This window comes from Crocodylus porosus, unplaced genomic scaffold, assembly GCF_001723895.1.
Source record: "Crocodylus porosus isolate Cpor-Errol unplaced genomic scaffold, CroPor_comp1, whole genome shotgun sequence".
In the NCBI taxonomy this organism is placed as follows: Eukaryota; Metazoa; Chordata; order Crocodylia; family Crocodylidae; genus Crocodylus; species Crocodylus porosus.
Window position 1 is genome coordinate 18,154,903 of NW_017728917.1, and position 18,672 is coordinate 18,173,574.

General features: G+C 54.0%; 1 protein-coding gene across 1 annotated transcript in view; it reads right to left on the minus strand.

Moving 5' to 3' along the window:
- PLXNA1 (plexin A1) overlaps window positions 1–18,672 on the minus strand; it is a 225,109-nt gene that overhangs the window by 137,539 nt on the left and 68,898 nt on the right. The gene's annotated exons all lie outside the window — the stretch shown is intronic.

The window sequence follows — 18,672 nt, forward strand, 5'->3', positions numbered from 1 at the left end:
GATGATCTGCTCAGGTCCCTTCCGACCCTAGAAACTATCTCATAAAATCCCTCACCATGGGATACACCTCTAGGCCCACACTGGGAGGGCTGGGCAGAGCTCCCCCCTGCAGCCATCGCTGGGTCACCAAGCCACATATTTTTCCTCCTTTGATGCCGGGGAAGGACTGGAATGCTCCACTGCTAAGTGCCAGCAAGGCATGCGGAGCAGGGGGTCAGGGCTGGGGGAAGGGGCTGCTCTCCCTGGGACTCTCAAGCCAAGCCCACACTAATGGTTTCCTGGGTGTCTGGATCACAGCATGAAACTGCACTGAGGGCGGCGATGGTGAGAAGACCCCAGAGGAACACCAGTGCAGACACTGCCCAAAGGAGGATCCTCCCCCCGCCCAACACCTTCGCACCCTAACCACGTCAGTGCCCATCTGTCACACCGTGTCAGACAGATGAGGAGCTGAGGCTCGTGCAAGTGCACAAGTGTGAGGCACAGGTGCTGACGTGAGTCAGAAATCAAGCACCCTCAGCTCACCAGGGTAGTACAGTAGCTGGCCTGGGGTGGGGAAGGGGGGCTGCTGGCAAGGAGGGAGGTACACTGGCTGAGCTGGGAGGGAGACTCAGGCCCAGAGGGGCAAGGGGCTGCAGGCCAGGAGTGGGATGCTGTGTGAATGGGGCTGAGCATCCTCTGCCCACCCTAGCCCCAACTAGTCATGGGCTCTCAGGCCACAGGAATCCACCCCAACTTGGCCTGAGGAACAGAAGGAGCTGAGGAGATGCATGTGCCCAGGCTCCCAGGGCACAGAAAACTATTCCCAACGATCTCAGGGCACCCAGAGGCCTGGCTTTGCCTCTGGGGAGAGGTGCAAGCAAAGCAGCCAGCGGCAACCACTCTCCACCTGCGGCAGGGGGACACCTCAACTGCCAGGCTAAGCCCATAAGAGACTTGGCAGGGGGAGCGTCCAAAGAGGGGGCACCCTCGACAGGGGGTCAATCCAAGAGAACCTCCCAGTTAAGGAGCCCACCATGGGAGCACCCCAGTCACTCAATGCCTGTGACTGATGTGCCCCAGCTCCCCTGCCAGCCTACATGGGAGAAGGCAAGCCTGCTCTGCAGAGGGGCTCCCAGCCCCCTCCGCGGCACACAGGAATCCCAACTATGTGGAGCAAAGCATGTGCTAGACCCGGCACTCCCTGCAGCGGGAGGTGAAAACAGACCCAGGCTACCTCTTCACCCCTCCTGGCCCTGGCTGCGTTTCCCAACAGCTGCCGTTCAAAGGAATTTATTCTTCTCGGGCTGGATTAGATGCGTCTCTTTCCAGACAAGCAGCTGGCGCCCCATTGGCAGGACGGGGCTTCCTGACCCGCATCTGCTGCTGGGGGTCTCTGGTGGAACATGCCCCGGCTTGTTACACAGAATTACAGGATTAGCTGACATTTCGGAGGCGAGACTGATTTATTTGTGTGATTTCCAGGCACGGTGCAGAGAAGGGGCATACATCTCCCCCCCGTCCTGTGCCTATACCGCAATGGACATAACCCCCCAGTACCACAGGGCAACAAGCATGCATCTGTAGAGTAGCGGGCACCACACTCAGGGGGGATACACTCTAGTGCCAGCTGAGGGTGGCTATCTACCCCAACACCCCCTGAGACCTGCACCCGTTCAACAGCACAGCCCAGGTCAGGGTGAGCGCCTAGAGGTGACAGGCAAGTGGCTGAGTTTGCATCATGTGTTAAGAATGATGGTGGCTCTGCACATCATGTTGCTGCGAGCACCCCAATGCCAGGAGGCAACACCACAGCCTGACTTTTTTCCCCCAGGAGGTCAATGCAGAGTTGCGGTAAAGTCTGTGCCAGACACAGCAGCGAGGAAGGCGGTATGAGCAGAGGAGCAAGCAGGCTCCCAGCAGTAGCTGCTAGCCCCAGGCAATGTGCACCTTGCTGAGGGGGAACCATCATGGCCCAGTGACAAGGCAGCTTAGGGGTCCCTGGGGTGGATAGCACAGGGGGGCATGAGGTGTCTGCCTCCTCGGGAAAAGGCTTTCAAAGAGGATTCACCAGACCTAGGCCAACAGCAAAGCCTGATACCACCCGGCTGGGTAACGAGCAGTGCCATAAACACCACCGAGCCCCATCACAGCCTATGTTAGAGATGCCCGTGGGCTGAAGTTCTGCAGTTGACTCTGGGAGCAGACGGGACATCCTCTCTGTCTGCCAGGCCGGGCCCACTGAGGCCTGCCCTGCAGGCTCACTGCACTCCCAGCCCAGCCAGCCTCTGCCTTCAACAGTTGTGGAGGGGACTCCCAGCCTCTCACACTTCCCTCTCACAACAAGACAGACTCAAAGGCACCCGCTCTCCCCATGCCCACCAGCCCACACCCTAGGCTGCAATATGGTGGGTGGGAAGGCAGACAGCGCTGGCTCTACCCGGAGGACACTGCTGGGGAATAAGTTCGTGTGCGAATTCCAAGAGCTCTTCTGAAGCAGACCCAGCTAACCCACATCAAGGCACTCCCCGGGCAGTGCAGGGAGCAAGGACAGAAGGGCTATTCTGAGCCATGCCCCACTGGCGACAAGCCCTGGTTTCTTCCCCCATTTTAACAAACATGCTCCAAGTTGATTAAATATCTCGTCTGGTCTCACCAATTCTGCTCTCCTACCCCCACGATGGTGCCTCCAGGGTACCTGGAAGTCTAATGGCAAGGGGCAGCTAGATATGACACTGACAAGTGCTGACAGCCCTGGTCTCCCCCTTGCCCATCTCCCCCCAAGATATCACAGCATTTACACAGTCCAGAGAGGAATTATCTACTGACCTGGCACTGCTGAAGAGACAGGCCACTTCCCAGGGCAAGTTACCCAATTCAAAGCCCTGGACACACACACTGGTTAATCCACCCAATCCCAAACGGGGCACACTTATTGTCTCATTAAGCTCATTTTCCAGTGGCCAAATCCGGGGTGGGAAAAAGGACAGCAAACTCCACTCACAGCAAAATGGGTCAGGACTGGGACCAGAACGGGGGGTTCCTGGCACCCCCCGCTACATAACCCATTAAATAATGCGACTGCTTCATAGTGAGGTTATCTATGAAGCACTGGCCCCAAGTAACTCAAACCAGAGCGACTAGAAACTGGGTTCTGCAATGCAGCTGCCGCTATACTTTAACAGTTACTTCTGCTTCCTCCCTAGTTCACAACAATAACTGCACCCTAAATCCCTGCAGCCAAGGCAGGGCAGGACCATGCCCCTCATTCAGAAGACAGCACAGAGAAACAACGTCATCTGTCCAAGCAATGGCGAAGTTGAACTGACAACCCGCATCTTGTGAGGCTCAGCCTGATGCCCCAGACCCTCGGCCCCTTGGAGGCTCTCCTGGGGTACAGAGGCAAACAGCTCCTGACGACCTTTGGAAAACCAAATATTTTCAGGCTTCTGTTAAACGTTCCCTGTTACACAATTACCCAGGAAACAATGGGGAGATGCTGACTCACCCCCCTACACACACTCACGCGCACACATGCCCTCATGCCCCCATACACACAGGGTGAGAAGAGAGAAATCCCTTATATCCTTCCTGGCTGGACGTCCCAGCCGCCCATCCACAATGCTCCCTGCTCTTTCACAACTGAAGCCCTCATTCCTCATCCATAATATATTTGGGGAAGGGGGAGATAAGCTGCCGACTTTCATTCAGCGCAATAATTCCCATTTAATAAAGATTAATACAAGCAAGGTTGCTGTCCCAGACCCTGCACCGCCGCCAGCCAGGGAGTATTGGAACTTTAATTATATCAGCATAATAAAGCAAAAAACAGGGAGATACTTAATCTAAATCAATGTTCATAACAGCAACAAACTCTAACAACCTGCCGACGCTGACAGATATGACACCGGTTAATCTGACCGGATTCAGCGGGAATGTTATTAATGGGCCTGCTGTGCACGTGCGCCTATTAGGCACGTCAACGGTACAGCACCCTCACCTCCAGGTGCCTGGCCCTCCAGCAGAGAAGCCAGGCTGGCTGCCAAGTGCAGATAGGTGCAGGGCCACTGCTTCACATACATGCACGTACCAGGTGGGCAGAGCACCCCCTGCATACACAGTGCCCTCCGCCAGCCTCTCACAAAGCCTGGGACCTGGGCCTGAGGTCTGCGCCAAACTCCAAGAGCTGAACCCCAGCACGCATGCCCCTCCCCCAGTCCTGCACCCCAGAGCGCCAGGCGCAGCTCAGACATCAATACTTATACAGCATCACCCCCAACACACGGTACCCCAGCCCCTAGCGCACACACAGCCTCAGCACCAAACCATTTGCAACATCACTGTTCAGAGTCTGCCGGGCATGCACAGCCTCCCCCACCTGCAGGCTCACTCAGTGTCACCCCACACCCCATCACCCAGGTCTACCCTCCACACCCACCCCCACATGAACAGCTCCCCACCCAGTGACCCAGCACCACACACCCACAGGCAGGCATCGGTATTTAGTGCCCCTCAGCACCTTCATGCAAAGCCTGACACTTGGGCCTGAGTGTCAGCTTCTCACACCCATCCCTGGTCAGCCACAAAGCCCACAGCCATGGGAGGAAGCACTCATGCTTCACCCCAGAGCAGGGCAGAGCGCTTTCCAAACAAGAGAACCAGAGGGGAACGTGGGATGCAGAGATACAGCAAGGCCTGGCAGTGCATTGGGCACTGTGAGAACAGGAAGTCAAAACCACCTGCATGGAGGTCACCACGCTGGTCCCATGGCTGGGCTCTCGCTCCTGGCTGCGCTGCTGGCCACATGCTCAGCCCAGAGGTCTCTTCCAAGCCCCAAACAGGATCCCAAAAGCCCATCTGTTACCATCTCCCAAGCCGCTACCTCCAGGTCCACCTCATGCTCATGGGGATTTGGTTGGGGCTTTTTTTGTTGTTGTTGGGTTTTTGTTTTTTTGTTGTTGTTTTTGTTTTGTTTTGTTTTTTTTGGGGGGGGGGAGGCATTGTCAAGCTCAGCCCCTCATGCTTCAGTTCCATTAAAAGCCTAACCCACAGGACATGCCCACCCCTCACAACAGAGACCACCAGTGCAGGGACTGAAAGGAACAGGGCCTGTTGTAAGGAGCAGGGGTATCTTCTTCCCCCTCTCTGGGGCTGCAGGTCCCCCAGGCCCAGCTCCTGCAGACAAAGGATATGACTGGGAGAAAACAAGATCTCTGGCACATGAGTGAAAGATGGACAAGCTCACGGCACCACACGAGCACCGCAGGGTCGGGTCCAACCCCGGCAAGAACACTGCACCAGGGCACAGCCACTTGAAGCTTGGCTGGCCTGCGGCTCAGGCTTCAGAGGAGTTCGGAACAGGCCCCAGCCCAGAACATCCCGACTCGGGCCTGGTAGATCTCACCCCGCCAGGCTGGCCACCCCTCCCCAGGAGACCAAACCCTTCCACCCAAGATATCTGCCAAAAACCCAAGGGGAGAGCAAGTCACTCCAGCAGAGCAAGAGTTAAGAGCGATTTCTTCCGGCTTTGGGCTCTCAGCTGGGGGAAGGCAAAGCAGACAGCTGATCTAGCACTTCAAGCCCCCCTTTTCCCCCCTACTCAGTGCCAGGCACGAGGCCAGGCATGAGCCTCCTGCATTACAGAAACGTTGGCAGCAAGCTCCAGGAGCCCACTCGCTCATGGCTAATCGCTTTCACCCCTATCCCATCCGAGGGAAGGAGATCCAGGACAAAGGCCCCTTTCTTCCCGTGCCGCGGCTGCTGCGTGAGGTTATTAATCTCTCTGCAGGGGAGGGCGCAGCTGGCCTGGGGCCAGGCTGCAACAAAGTCAAGCCGTTTCTCCAAGCCCTGAAGGAACCCCATGTGAGCGTGTTTGTGGGCTCAGAACATGACCCGGCATTAAGCAGGGATGCTGCGTCAGCAGATCTGCATGTAGCAGCAGCGTGGGCATGTCTGCAACCCAACCTGCGGCTCCGGCTGTTCCAACGCGAGCTGCCGGGAGCCTGCGTGTGCTAGCAGGGGCTGCAGTGGAGGCAGTCCGGAGTGGCAGGAAACGTGCTTTTACCTGGAGCAGGGGGAAGAGCTGAAGCACAGAACAGCTGCCGTGGAAAGCCACTGGGAACTCCCCAGGGACAGCAAGTGAGCTCTCCTCACCTGGGGGAATGAGGGGAAAAACCTGATGCTTTGTGGCTGTGAGGATGGAGAGAGATTGGCGTGCACGTTGCTGTGCATGCTCTTGGACAAATGCTGTCTGGGAAACCCAAAAGACCAGGCTTTTGGCCCGGGTGGTGTTTCTAGCCCTAGTCCAGTCACTCTGTTAGGTTAAGGTCAGAGCTAGGACCCCTGGGATCCACTCACCCACCAAAAGGAAGTACGGTCCTGTGGTTAAATCAAGGAGCTGTGACCTCTTAGCTAACATGCGATAACCTCATACAGGCGTGGCAGTTGTGGTCTGTGCAAGAGTTAGTTAAGATGAACTGTAAGCTCGACCCCACCTGCAAAGACATGCGACACCTTCAAAGTGCCCTGTGTTGGCTACCTGATGGCAGCTATCATGTGCCTCTTTTTCTTAGTGCCAATGAACCCCCGGAGTGAAGAGACCAGTTCTGGTGCGGTCTTTCCTTTTGACTTGGGAAGGCCACTTCATCCATGCGTGCCACAGTTTCCTCACCTCAGAATCTGGGAGGATCATCCAGTGTATCCACCCTTGCAAAGTGCCTTCTGCTCCTCCAATGAAAGGGATGACAGAGGACAATTATCAGTCCTGGTCTGATCACAGGTGAGCTGCCTCATTAGAAGTACAAGGGGGTGAGACGCCACATGGTGAGACAAGGATGGGGCTGGGAGAATCAGACTTGAAAATCTTATCAGGAATACCAGTTGGATGGATCACTTAAATCAGTGTATTCAGATGGGTGACACCACAAGCACGGCCCATCCGAACCCTTTATCCAGGGACAACTCAATGGGGAACCCCATTTGTGCCTCTAGTCCATCACCACCTAGCCCACAAGCCACTGCCCCTCCTTCACCATCACCCCATACCGTTTGCTATGGCAATGCTGCAGGGACCACAGAAAATGCCTTCAGGGAACATATGCATTAGGAAAATATTTTCATGTCTTTTAACGCAGGTTGAGCAGTTGGAAACAACAGGAAACGGGAGCTGGAAACACCAAGTGCCCTGTCCCAACCGCACCCTGCTCGAAGATGCAATTTCCCATATATCAAAGGGATGGTCTCCACCTGCAGAAGCTGGTCCTGTTTTGAGCGCAGGTGACAGGATTCCTTCAGACAGCGGATGCCCCAAAGTCACTACTTAGATTAAGCCATGCCCCAGGAAATAAGAAGCAAGAAAGGGCAGATGTGTGACTAGGAATCGGCTACTTGGGATCTGCTCTGCCTGACAATGGCAGGGAAAGGGTAACCAAGCTCCCATCCCTCACCTTCCCTCTGGATCCTGGCCCCCCATTGCTGCCCCCCCTTAGCAACTTCATCTCCGCTCCCCTCACCATTCCTCACTCCACCCCCTTTTCCCCAGCTCGACAGCTGCTCCAGTGGTCTCAAGCCATTGATTTCTCAGCTTTGCCCTTCAAAACTCTCCTGGCTCCATGCCCGGTTTGTATAGTCTATTTACTCAGGAGCAAAATATCTCTATTATTATTGCAATTATTTCCCAATCAGCATTGCTCAGGGCTGATTCAGGTGGAGGGGGGCTCCTGACAAGGAAATCAATGTGCAGTCATTGCCCTGTGTCACCGAGTCAAGAAGCTGTAGGGCACCCAACAGGAGGCAACTCCAGCTGCCATGTTCAGAGGTCAGGGAAGGAGGATACCGCTGTTGTACGCTAGCCGCTTCTGCACAAAGCTGTAACCCCAGCAGGGTAGCACGATCCCAGGACCTCTGGCACAAGATGCTATTCTCACCTTTGTTGCTGCTCAGTGGGACTATAACGGTCCTGGGCAAAGTGCCTGCAAATGGAGCATCAGACCTGGTCTCTGAGCTCCAACCAAATGACCATCAGGATTCTAATCCGGTTCAGGGACTTGGGCTGTATCTTCAAGGGTCTCGGGGGTACCAAAAAGCCTGATCCAGCCCCAGGTCAAAGGCTGCTGATACTGCTGGCCTCTCAACAGCAAGGACACAGCTCATCAAAAAATTTCCCAGGAACCAGTCTTAGAGCATGGAGTGAATGAAGGAAAGCTCACAAAGTTCACAGCCTTCCCCTCTGAGTGCAGCATGCTCCTTTGCCAGAGACATGGATACCAGGAACCTAACCAAAACAGCCCTAGCAACTCCACATGCTGCAAGCGCACAAGCTTGTCCCCCTGAGAAGCTGAGAGCCACCATGTGAGAAGCATTAGTCACACGGTTTACAACACGCCGGGAAGGCACCCAGATACCACGGTGACATAGAGGTACAAGAACCTGTGACACTGCACAGAACAGAACAGAATAGGTTATTTGCCCACAGGTCCAAGGCTTGGCACTGCTCATTGTGGCAGCCTACCAGGAACTAAAACATGGTGCCTTTTTTGCTGTTTTTAAGTGTGGGAAGGTGCATGGCAAGGGAGAGCAATTTTCTTCAGTAAAGGCTCTCTGCTCTTTATTTTTATTAGAAATTCAGGTCCCGGCTCCTGTGTTTTTCATAGGATCACAGGGCTGGAAGGAATGGCTCGGGTCCCTGCTTTCACAGGCACTACATCATATCACCCCTTTCCTCAAGGCAGCAAGAGCTATTTTGAAAACAGCTGGGGGTTTTGCCCCCATACCAGCCCACCCCGCTACCCATTCTGGGAAGGTTCTGCCAGACCTCCCTGCCCCCATGGGTGGATGTCATCTTCTAATTTTATTCCCGGATAATTTATGCTCATTTGTTTTGGGGCCAACACTGCTTGCATAGTTCCTTCCCCTCCCTTGGCAACTTCCTTCCAATGTCTGTATACACAACCATGCTGCTTGCTAGGCCAACCCCAGCTCTCCGAGTCTCTTCTCCTAGGAAACAGGTACAATCCTGGAAGCAAGGACCAAAACACTCGGGATTTCCCCCCACACCCACTGCTCCGTGCCCTAATCATGCAGCTACAAAGTCATAGTCAGGAAAACCCTGCGACTGATAGGAACAATGACAGCATCATGACATCAGAGCCTCCCCAAAGAGCCAGGCTGCAAGGAATCAACATCTGGGCTGCTGGACTTAAAAATGCCTGAGTATGCCCCTGGGAAGAAAGTCCTTGCTAGCAAATTCAATGCCTGACACCTTCAGCTAAAGGTCAAGGGAGTGTGTCCTGTTCATGCCTCTAGATCAACCTCCAGCAAAACAGCAACAGCCAGAAGACACTGTCATGCTCTGCGTGGAAGTGGGAAGAGCCAGTGGACATGCCGAGGTGGATGAGCTCCCCTCCAGCACAATCTCCAGGAAAAGAAAAAGTTGTTTCCTTCCCCAAAACAACGCAGTGGGCATGGCCAGAGGGCAGGGAGAGGTGTCACAGAGTTAGAGGCAGGAAAACCCCAAGCAGCATCCTGGGAGCCTGAGGCAAATGGGCCCCTACAGACTATTGCCCTGGGGTTTGCTGCAGAGAGGGAGGTGGCTGCAGCAGGCCCCAGCCCCACATTCCTGCTGGGGGCCAGGGCAGGCGCCCCCTCCAATCAGTCCTTGTTTAAACATCAGCCTGACTCAGGCCTAGGCATCACTGCCTTGTGCACCTCTGTCACCATGGCCTGCAGCTCCTTGGGGCAGGGAGAAGCCAGGCTTCTTCAGCACCCCAGAGTCCAGAGCCCCTGCCAAGACAGGGACCCCCACCCCTCTTTGTCTGACCCCCAGCCCCTTCCCACTGCACATCCTGAGCAAAGCAGGAGGGGCCCAGGCCCCAGGCCGAGTCCCAGAGCAGCTGACACAGGGGATGGAAACCAAGCACTTCCCCAATTGAAACCAGGTGGAGAGCCCCCAGCCAGATGCGGACCCTGTCCCCTCTTAGGGGCTGCCTTCCAGACATGCTCTCAAGCCCAGCTCCACCTTCCCCCTCCCAAAGCTGAAACAAGATCCAGCTTAACGCTTTGCTGCCCAGACGCCAAGATAAGTGAAGCATTTTATGCGAAACTCCCTTTGCCTTGGCCACAGCTTTCTCAGAGCTTCATTTACTCCACCTTAGGAGATGGTTTCAGCCTTGTCCCAGGAGGGGCATAAACCTGGGCCTGTCAAAGAAACAATCATTTTATACCCAAAACATCGAACATATTCCTAAACCACAGTCCCTACAACATGGCTCTGCCAGCAGAGAAGATCCTTATCTCTAGGATAACTGCACCTCAGTTTACTCATCCATCAGATCTTTCATTCAAAGCCAACATCACCCCATGGACACTGAAGCCTTCCAAGCAGGTAGTTTGCAAATCCATCTCAGCCTGTTCTGGCAGCTACCAGTTTATTCAGCTCCTGCCATGCAAATGTAATGGTCATTATTTCCGCTACGTACAATCCAAATGCCATTTGCTGCAGCCATGTATTACAGCCGATGCTGTACAATATGAACTAAATCCACGTCCCATTCAGGTCTGTCGGGGGAAACGGCAGCACAAGCTGGGCAAGCAGGATCTGACTCCAGCTATTTAACAGCAGCTGTGATCCTTTTATCCAGAACAGGCCTCTTGTGGGTGCCGATCTGCGCTGCCCTGTGTTTGATCTTGACTGACAAATTGCATCCAGCTGATGTGGAAGAAGCTGATAACAACAGGGGAGGGGTGTCCCATCAGCAGTACAGTGCATGAGTGCCCAGCACAGAGCTGCAGTTGCCTCCATAACATCCGCGATGGCTTCAAAAGCCAACTAGAAATTCCCCAGAGAAAGTCCTGCACTTGCAAGGGGAAAGAATCCAGCATGGGAGGAGGCAGAAGGAAGCTACATGGACAAATCTATTCAGGAATTAGTGCTGCCTCTGTTTACACACCAAAACCAGAGGTCTGCCTCTTCTGAAAGCTTGGGATCTTAAACATATGCACGTCTTAGATTAGAGGGGAAAAAAGCCATCAGCATGTACCGTCAGCTCTCACTGAGAACAGGTGATGCCTCAGTGCAGGAGGTAAGCAAACTTGCCAGCATTTTGCTTCCCAGCACCCCACATGCAGCATCCCCCTCTCCTCCCCACCTGCCTCTAACACAAACTCTCCATCACATGGTGCGTTTCATTGTTTTTGTGCTTCCTTTGCTTTTGGGAGCTTTCCGGAAGCTCCACATGATCCTCTTGGGTCTCAAATGTCCAATCTTTGTCACATTCACAGTCTGAAATATCCCCAGGAAAGTCACATCTCCCATTCCACAGTGCCCCCGATCCAAGGCAGATCCCACTGGTTTCGGGTGCAGGCCTTGGATGACCCACACAGAGAAACTGGGAGGAGAGGGAAAAGCCTTTTCTTCCCTACATCTCGAAGTGGGAGCTGGTTAAGAGCTCAAGTTTCCTACAGCAGAAGCACCATACCTGCAGCTGATGCACTGGCTTACCACTGGCACTAATGAAACGGTCCCGGTGTTACTTTCTCTACCAATACAGCTAAAAGCCTGGATGGATGGCATACTTGCACCAGTATAACTTACATGTCAGTGTGCCAAGCTGTTGTATACCGGGGCCTGTAAGAGATGTGCAACCCCATCACTCTGGGTAGCTCAGCCTTGTCAGCTACCAATATTGCACCCCAACACTAGTGGCATAGGAGCAGCTAACCACCTGTTTGCCCTAAGTCAGCGGTGCTCGTCCTCTGATCTGGCCCGGAGCCACATCATCTGGCCGATGAGTCTTCCCACAGGCCGAAACTGGGTGGTGGGGCAGAAAAGGTAGCATTAATTGCCACTTCTCTGCTTTCACGTTTCCAGACCTGTGGGGAGCCCTGCAGTCTGGGTAATGTGACCCCACACACTAAAGCAGGCTGGCATATTGGGTCACCCTGTACCCACATCCAATAGGCGGGATCATCCTCACAGACCAACCCCAGGCACCAAGCTAGCATGGGATCTGGTCCATGGACCAACCCCACCACTCATCTGGCCTGTGGGGCCAGAAGTTTGGGCACCACTGCCTTAAGCAGGTAGCCACCCTGGGATAAGCTGTGGACAGATGGGACCTTTACCAGTGTAGCTCATACTGATGGAGTTTTATCCCTGAGCAAAGTTACTCCAGTAGAGCAGATAACAAAAATGATCTGTCCTTTCTTGCACAAACACACAGACTATCTAGGCCTCAAGGAAGAATATCCAGGGGTCAAAAAAACCCATGGAAAAAAAAAACCGAGCAGTGCATGCTTAGGCAGCGTGCTGCTGAAAAGCCAAGCCAGGCCACCCAGAGCCATATTGAGGCTGCTGGCCAGGCTCCGCCTGGCAGGATCACCATACCTGCAGCCCCAGGAGGCCCCCGCCTCTTCTACCACCCCCAGGGTAACTTGCCACACACCAAAGTGCACACGAGACAGGCATTCTCAGGGACAAGTAGCAGCAGTCCAAGGTGTGTCACTGCTACTTGTCCCCAGGGAACCAAATGTCCGCGCTCATGTGGATGCGTCTTAAGAGTCCAACAGGATGCTCAAAGCATCATCTGCATGCCTAGCTACAGCCTTATAGTCCCCTGGCTGTGGAGGTGGGTTTGGGTGCTGAATTGTGGAGGGTAGATCTAGCTAGGACCACATCACGAGCTATCACAACTTGACAAACACCTGCTGCTATCTTCATCTCACCCTGGCAGTCCTGGAACACGGGGAATCTCAAATGGGAGCTGACATTTGCTATTCATTCCCAGCAGACTGAGTGCCACGGATGAGATGCAAGGAAGGTGGATCAGCACGGGCATGCAAAGCAGCAGCAAAGCAGCAGCAAGACCAACCCCTGCACAAACCTGAAGAATCACTGAGTTGATATGTGGCACCTTCCTCTATGCAGCACAACTCCCCCAAGCAAACACCCAGCCTGCACCAGTCAGCTCTTCCCTTTCTCTCTTTCATGCACCAGAGCTTCACTCTCTCTGCCCCACCCTGGATCAGTCTCCCACTTCCTCATCAATTCCTCTTCCCTGTGTGGGATAAGATGGTAGAAGACTTCTCAAGTTAGGAATATGCGATTGGGGGCAGGGAGGTCAATGTGGAAAGGAGCATAATAGCAATGAAATACAGTCAACTCCACTCTGTCCCTACAGACTGACTGACTACCCAGGGATTAGGCTACGCAGCGGTCATGAGCAGACCGGGGGGGAGGGGGGTGCAGAGGATGTGTTTGCTGTGCCTTTAAGCTGCCTTGTGACTTCAGGTCAGAAGAGGGGGAAAAACTCCAGCTTCCAAACAAAGTTGACTTTCTCTGGAGCTCAGAGCAGGGCAGACACAGGCCCAAGCAGAGCCTAAGGGTGCTCACACACCAGTGCTTGGATATCCGTGCTGTTTCTGGAGGCCAAGGGGTGGGAGAGGACATTAATTAAAGTTTTAATTACTGTAACCAAACGATGAGGATAATTACTTTATTCTCCCAGAGACTTCACCTGATGACAGATCACGTGCACAAACTGGAGGCTGATCTGATTTTTAATTAAAATGTGCCATCAGAGAGGGCGAGGGGCAGGCAAGGTAGTAGGTGCAGTCCCGTAACACCTCAGGCTGCAGCCCAACCGGTGTGAGGAGGGCTGCACAGAAAAGTGTGTGCGCATGTCTGTGCACACCATGAGAGTGTCTTGGGAAACAGTATGTGAGCCTGTGTAGGCCAATAGGAGCCAACCTCTTTGGCAAGCATTAAGTTAAGCCCTGTGCTCTCCCTGGGTGCCACTCCAATCACCTTCCCCTGCTCGATCTGTCGCTCTGCTTTCTGCTCCCTACCCTGTGCTTCCTGTCCAATCAGTTGCTCTCCTTTCTGTTCTCTGCCCTGTGCTCCTTGTCTGGTCTGCTGCTCTTTCTGCTCCCTGCCCAATCTTCTGCTTCGCTTTCTACTTTCTGCCATATCTGCTGCTGTGCTGCCTGCCCCATCCCTGATCTGCTATGTGCCATGCACAGAGGCTGCCTGTGCCACTTATGGCACGTGTTGCCCACCCCTGGTGCAGGCAATGACTACATATGCAGACTCAGGCCTCATCAGAGTTCCCCAACTCTCATGGGCAGCTGTGACTTGGCAGTAAAAGTTGCAATGGTTTTTTCTCCTCCCCTGGAAACAAAACAGAATAGTTCTGTTTTGCAGTCAACCCCAGTGCTTGCAGACCCTGTGCTCAGCTTCTGCCCACAGGGCTCTCCTGCTTGGCTATGAGTGCAACCCCATCACCCCAGGTACAAGGACAACACAGTGGAATCAGTGTCAATGTCCTCAGCACTTCACAGCCTCAATGGCAAAGTGCCTGCCCCAAGCAGCTCACTGAGGGGGCAGGAGCCTGGAGAACCATTTAGAGGAATGATGCCCAGCGCTAGCCAAACATCAGCCATCTTGGAAGCAAGAGCACTCCTCTGGCCTACTACACCCACTGGGGCTGTGTTGGCACAAGGTAATGAAGGATTTGGGGCTTAAAAACACAATCAGTAGGTGCTTACCAGACTCTAGCACTTCTCTGGATCTCGCCTGTGGCTGGCACGAGGCACCAAGAGGGGCAGGAAGAGGAGAACACTTTAGGAGCCCACTCACAACCTCCGAGAGCCTCAACCAGCTCCAGGCTCTCTTCAGAGCGAGTGACTTCATTGCAAGATGAAGCACGAGCGACGACTGTTACACTGCAGCCTACCAGTCCAAGCATGTGAAAGACCAAGAAAGAGACAGGCACAGGTGTTCCCCGCTCCCACCCATGGCTTCCCACTCTCATCTATTACCCTTGTTTTACATACCTCGTGCCCCCTGTACCTTTAAGAACGTCTTTAAAACAGCTCCATGCAGGCCCCTAAAATATTAATGAACTTGTGCAGCCACTGGAGGGAATTATTAAAAAACAATTTTGCAAAGGTATCCTTTTCAAATCATAATAATCCTAAAAGACAAAGCGCCAGAAATTAAATTCCCAGTCCCCTACCTCAAATAAATACTATCAGAATTCTAAATGAGACATAATTACCTCGGCAAGGTTAAAGCCGCTAATACGCGTGGAATACAGAATCCCCATTCATCATAATCACATCTCATATCGCGGCCATTATTTATAATTAGGAAGCACAGTTTAAAAAACACATAAAGACGCCCATGCAATGCAGTAATTCTTGCATTATTGGTCCTGACGGGCCAATCCGGGCCCTTTCCAAAGTGCTGGGATGTGAAATCACGCGCACACTACCAACACATACCTCTGATGGATGGGTGGGAAGGCTGAGATCAAAGCAGCAAGAGGCCAAGTTAGCCATGAGTCCCTGAAAGACTTCCAAGTGTGCTGGTGGGAGGAACAGGTTAGTGTTCTGGGGAGCACCAGGCTTTGGACATCCCACACCTGTCATTAACTCAGAGCCATGCAGGTCACCTGGGGTCAAGTCATGTAGCATTCACCAGCTCCCACCGCTCTGCTTGGGTGGTCACCATTTCTTAAAGGCAAGTGCAGACTGAATGGAGCAGGACACTATTTCCCACGATGATTTGCAAGCAAGTCCCTGCACTGCCACTAACCTGCTCAGGACCTGGCATGGATGCTAACACAAATAATCCCCTGCTTGCACAGCCCCAACAGCAGCCCAGATCCAGACTGGGCAGCTAGAAAAAGCCAACAGCCGATTCACCCTCTGGTCTGCACAGCTTACAGCGCAGGCCTGGCACTTCCCGAACACAGAGCACCTGCCTCCTCTCGTGGCTCACCTGCCCCAGCTCAGGAGGGAGCAGCTGCCTCTGCAAGCCAGGTCAGCACAAAGGAAGATGCCGGGTAATGGGGCAGCACCAGCTGGGGAAAACTGAGTTACTGCAAAAGCTCCTGTCTGACCCCAGCCACGGCTGGCAGCTGCCCTCCTCTGAAGGGAACACCTCATAGCCATCTCCCCCGTGCCAGTGAAATATTAAGCATCTCCTGATGGAGGAGGCAACCAGGCTCCCAAACGGTGACCTGTGTGCTAAAGCCCATCCTGACAGCTCCCTTCTCCCAGCAGATGGGGACCTGCGTGGCAGTCAATTCTCAACCCCATGTGGGTATTAAATAGCACCACCTTCTACTCCTCTGCCTCTTCCTCTCAAAGGAGTGCTAAACCACTCTGCGGGAATCTCTTGGAAATCTGCAGCCACCGCAGGGGTGGTACCTGGCAGCTATGTGACAGGCATGGTCAGACCTCAGCCCTGTTTGGGAAAGGACACAAGAGATTTCTACTAAAACTGCAAGAGAAAATGTGAAGGGGGCAACAGTAGTAACACCCCAGACTGAGCTTCCCCTGACCAAAAACAGATCTCTGTGTTCTGCTTCTTCAGACAGCTGGGCCTGGAGCATGCAGGCGCTTCCTCACACTTGTACACCTCTGAGTACAAAGCCATCGACTTTCAAGGAGAAAAAAAATCCCTGAAAAACTCTGGGAACTCTACAGACAGCTAGAAGCTGCCCTGAACTTGACCGGGCAGTTTCACAGCTTCAGCAGGCAAGCCGTGTCCAGCTCAGGACCCCAGGGAATTGCACAGTGTGCAGATATTGGCCCTGATCTGGTGGCTGCCTGGCACCAACCTTAGGAGATGGAAATTCCCAATTCAAGCAGTCCTCAGAGAGACAACCGTGAAACTCAGCGCTGTCTTGGAGGATCTGGGACCACTGGTCATTTAACTATAGGGGCCACTTGTGCAAGAACGCAGGGATCCAATAATGGCATGTGTTCTGCATCCTTATGCACAACACATGCCACTACTGCAGAGGCCAGTGAAAAGCCCAGTGCTGATCACAGAGAGATGGATGGAAGGACAGACAATGCATTTCAGCCAAGGTGTTTTTAGTGTTGAAAAATAAACCAGGAAAAGCAGAGAGAGGAGTGAGCCAGCAGAGAGACACACAGGCCCCGGGCAGAACAAATTCCCTTTCTTTTGCAGCAGGGCTGGAGCTGATCCCTACAAAGTTAGCTCAGAACGGCCCGCAGGGCACAATCAAACAGAGCTTGTTCCACGAGTCTTATGACTGTTACTCACAGACAGAGCTGCAGTTTCATTAAACTGTTAAAAAAAAAAACAAAAAAAAAAACACAAAACCTCACACGCGCAAACCCCAGGAAACCAGTCTGCAATAAAAACTCAAGGGCTCCAAAAAACGCATGAAAAACAACAGCCACAGCTTCTGCTGCGGAGGAGGCCGGGTAGCAGGCTGCATGGCCTGGTCTGACCTGCCTGGCCCCCTTCCCCTCCTGCACCCCAGGATAGTTTGCCCAGGGTAGGGAGCAGTAAGGACCCATGGTCTTGGTCCCATTATACTGGGTGCTGCAGGGAGATGCAATTCCACCCTGCCCCTAACGCCCCCCACCCTAAGGCGCCAGACATCTACAATGACCCTCACTCGCTGACTGACAGAGGGACCAGCTGGCACATGGAGCTGCTGGTGACTGCATCCAGCCAGGGGCAGGATGGGAAGAGGACCCAGGTGACTTGGGCCAAAAGAAGTAATGGGTGTGGGGCAGGATGGGAAGCCTGAACACACAACAGCCCTGGTCCAGGACTGGGGCTAGTACAGCCATAACCCAAACCAATAGGATGACTCAGGAGCTGGGAGGAAGAGGAGCTGACTCCTACTCAGGACAGCAGGCAAGGAAGCAGAGGTGACCCAGACCCCCCACCTGCCTTGGGAAGCTAGGTAGGCCAGTCACCAACTTCCCCGGTGCATGGCATTGAGGGGACAGGGCAAGCCCTCTGGGACAGCAGAGCATCTGGGGATCCCACCAGGGCTGCCAGAGATCGACGCTTGCCAGCTGCTAGGGAAAACTCCAAAACCACAGCTGGGAAACCCATGTGCCAAGTACAAAGTCTTCCTCACTCCCTGGGCTTCCCCACACCAGCCAAATGGGCCAAGCCCTCCCAGGAGGACAAAGGGGTCCCCGCTTCCTGCCAGGCCTCCCCTAACCCTCCTCGCAGGATCGGGCCGTGCCGATGCCCGTGGAAGCTGAGGGTGACAGACACGTTGCAGGATCAGCCCCAAATCCCAGCTCCGCTCACCAAGCGCAGGGAACTGCGTTCTTCCCCCTCCCGCTTCTCATCCCCCTGCAAACTCGACAGAGCCTCGCAGCGCTTTGCAGTTGAAGCTGGCAGGTTTTAAATTAATTGACTACAATTTTTACACAACAACATGTTTGCCTGCAAGCTGGCCTGGGGCCCGGCTGGCTCACCACCACTCCCCAGCCGCTGCTCCAGCCGCCTCCCCAACTCCAGCATGCATCCAGGCAGGAGGAGCAGGGTGCCAACGTGACCCACTCCTTGCCAAAACGCAGCCTCCCTCCCCCCCCACCAAAATCTGCCGCCGTCTTCCCAGCTCTCGTTAACAGCTTGGTAAATTATTCTGATCGTCTCCACGGAGTCTTGCTCCTCCAAACTCTTCAGGAGCGAGAGGCGGGTTTTGTGCACTGGGTGCTTTGCCATGGTAACGGGTGCCAGGGGCTGGATGTGTGTGGCAGGCCCGAGAAGAGCCAGGATTGTGTTTCAACCAGTTTTGGACCCTCCCTGCCCGTCTGCGCTCTTGTCACTGCCTGAGGGCCAAGGCCCAAGGAGGGAGGTGATGCCAGGGTGCCAACCTGCGTGGCACAGCCACAATCCCACGCACCCCA